Below are 3,629 nucleotides of genomic sequence, written 5' to 3' on the forward strand. Positions count from 1 at the left end.
AATATTTATTATAAAAGTATTAATAAAATTATGTTATATGTAGTAAATATGATTTTATATATCTAATAATTATTTGATAAAATAATATTGATACTAGTATTAACAATAATAATAATAATAAAAATATAAAATTAGTGATATTAGAGTCAACATAACAATAATTATAGTAAAAATAATGATTTTAATGAAAATGATAATTTTTCTAATAATGATATTAATAATAAAAATGATATTTTGATTAATAATAATAATGATCATAATAACTAATAAATAATACTAATAATAATCCTAATCATGTTAAAAATAATAATACATACATTAACAATAACAATTATAATTACAATCTTAATAATAATAAAACTAATAATAATGATAATAATAAAAATAACAAGAATGTAAAACTACCTTTAAAGGCTAAAAAGTTAATAAATTGCCCCGGCCGGGACTCGAACCCGCGACCTCACGTTACCCCGCTAGCCCCTTTAACCAATCCGCTACTTCTAATTTTCTGCTTGTATACTAATCCAATTATATATAAACCGTGTTTATTTTGGCCCAACTAGTTGTCTAGACCGGTTAATAGAAATCAGCCCAACAGGACAGCCCAACACGAAACTCATCTATGGCTCGATCAGAAAAGGTTTGTCCAGTAGAATAAATTAATTTGATCGTGGGGTTATAGGGGGGATAAGTGTCGGCCACTAGAGAAAGTAAATTAAATAACAGCCACGTTCTTCTTCATTATTTATATTCAGTATCGATCGTTTCATCATCATCATAATATTCGCTAGTCATCATCATCATAACCACAACAGTCAATCAGTATCATGAGGAATAAGTAGCAGCCGCAGGTGGATCTTGATTGATACAAAACCATAAACGTATAGCAGCAACCCTTCGTTTAATACCATCATAATCGTTATCACTGTATCGTTCATTATTTTCACTCATTGTATCATACGTATCATCCATCCTTAAATCCATTATTTATCATCTCCTTTATGGGTTTGTGGGTCGGTTCACGAAATATAAACAAGAAACAGAAAAATATAACACAAGTGGTGATTTTGAGAGGAGAGAGAGAGAAAAGGAAGACGGTGGTGGCGGTTGTAGAAGAGTTTTCGGTTCTGGTGACAGCTCGTGGATGATCTTCAAGGTGATGGTGGTTGTTCATAATGGTCAATGATCGTAACAATAACATTGGTGATTTGCAGATTTTCAATGAATCAGAAAATAGTAACACGATGGAGTGGTGATGGTTGTTTGGGTTTTGGACAGAGAATTAGGAGAGATATTTAGAATGGCAGTGACAGTTGTTCGAACATGGTTACACAGAGGTAGAATGGTGGTGGTTTCACGATGAAGATAAATGAAGAAGAGAGAGAGAGAGGGAGGTTATGGTTGTCACCGTGGTTGTAGTGGTGGTTAATGGTTTGTATGGTGATCGTGGAGGTGATAATTAGGGTGGTGTAAGGTGCTTGTAATCGTAATTGTTGGTTGCTAGTATAAATCAATTCACATCCTCAAACTACGGAAATTGAATATGTCTTATAGCAGAAACTTTATTGACAGAAAGGTTTAATCGTACAGATAAATAAATATAAAAACAATAAGTGGAGTATGCTTATCTAATAAAATTTGTCTGTTTCAGGTATTGATATCGATTGGAAACAGATCCTAGACATGAAGATAATTTTGATAGAGATGTGAAACCGAATTTGGCTCAATATATGCATATATACGTACCATTTTTATTATTAATTATTAATACAATATAAATACTGATTTTATCTATATATATCAGTACATTTTTATGTATATGACTGTCTTTATATAACTCTGATATATATATATATATATATATATATATATATATATATATATATATATATATATATATCTGTATCTGTATATATAACCCTTTAACTTTTCATATCAATATTACTAGATTAGACGTTAATTTTGAAAGTAACAATAATATTATTATAACAAATATAATTTATAATTTATTATTTTAAATATTACCCTCACACATTATTAATTACGTAATATATATATACACTGAGTATTTAATATCTAAACATGGAATTTTTATATATATATATACACATTTTGATAACAACTTAATAATTCTATATATTATTTACATTTTTAATTCTTATTGATTTTAGTGTATTTTATCACTTGAAAATATTATTTATACATATATATATATCTATTTACAAATAGTTGTTCGTGAATCATCGAGAACAGTCAAAGGTCAATTGGATATATGAAACAGTTCAAAATTTTTGAGACTCAACCTAACAGACTTTGCTTATCGTGTTGAAATTACACTATCGTATCAAGAGTTTGGTTTAAAATTAGTCGAAATTTTCCGGGTCGTTACAGTACCTTCCCGTTAAATAAATTTCGTCCCGAAATTTGAATGCGATCGTCATGGCTAACAATAAAAATGTTTTCATGACGAATATGAGTTGATAAATAGAGTTTTATCATTATTGATTAATATAGATAAAATGATTCGATCATGTGAAGCGTACGAGTGAAGCTATTACAAAAGATTGAGATAGAGATTTAACTTTTGACGTAGTCATGGTAAAATTCCGGAATTCATGGAATTTAAAGAAAATCTTGGAAATCTATAGGATTTGGTTCTTCGGGATTTATGGAAAAATTAGGATCCTCTTTAATTTAATGAGATTATCTGTCTCGATTGCTTTGTCTAGTATCTTCTCTATAAATGAACTTCTTTCGTTCCATTATTTTCGCCACTTCAATTCTTTCTTCTCGATCCATACTTTCAAACAATTGTGAAAATGCTTAATCCAGTTCTGATCGTTGTCCTTATCCTTACTATCGCAACATTCATTCTCCTTTTTCAACTTCCACAAGAGGAATCTACTTTCTTCTACTTCGCCTTTGGGGTTATATTGTTTTTAATTCTCCCGTGTCTTTATGTTGCGATAAACATTGACATACACGGTTTGTAATTTATGTGTTGTTATCGGGCTTTATATTCTCCCTTATATTTCGAAGCTCTATGCTTTTGTTTTCTCTTCCCGACTTCAAGTCAAGCGAATAATGGTCCATAATTCGTAAATATAGAAGTTCGAATGATTATAATGTTCTAGGCAAGAAGGAACATGATGGCACGATTTGATTTTCAAATTTATCAAAATTACTGAAGATAGAATTATCAAGAATATATTCTTCTTGATAAGTTCGGAGGTTATGTAGAATGAAAGAGTTATGTAACATGACACATGATGATGGTATAATCTACTGTGAACCATCATCACATTTCATTAGAAACTCAGCATGACTTACTGTAATATAATCACGTTGGCCAAGCGCATTATATTATACTAGCTCATACTTCAGTTCCCAACACTTCTTCAGAATTCATTCCTAATTTATACTTAAGTTTTACAGAAGTTTCCAATATAATGGAATACAGAAAACACGAAGAGATAGATAATTTCGGACAAGAATATTTATGAAAATATCCTCAGAAATATCGAAGATATTTATGATGATATTTTGGAATTTCTAAGTTCGAAAGTTGATAAGGAAAAATTTTCCGCAAAGATTTTAACGTGACTTCGGAGCATGATATTCTCTAAAGA

This window comes from Rutidosis leptorrhynchoides, chromosome 10 (genome assembly GCF_046630445.1).
Source record: "Rutidosis leptorrhynchoides isolate AG116_Rl617_1_P2 chromosome 10, CSIRO_AGI_Rlap_v1, whole genome shotgun sequence".
Lineage (NCBI taxonomy): Eukaryota > Viridiplantae > Streptophyta > Magnoliopsida > Asterales > Asteraceae > Rutidosis > Rutidosis leptorrhynchoides.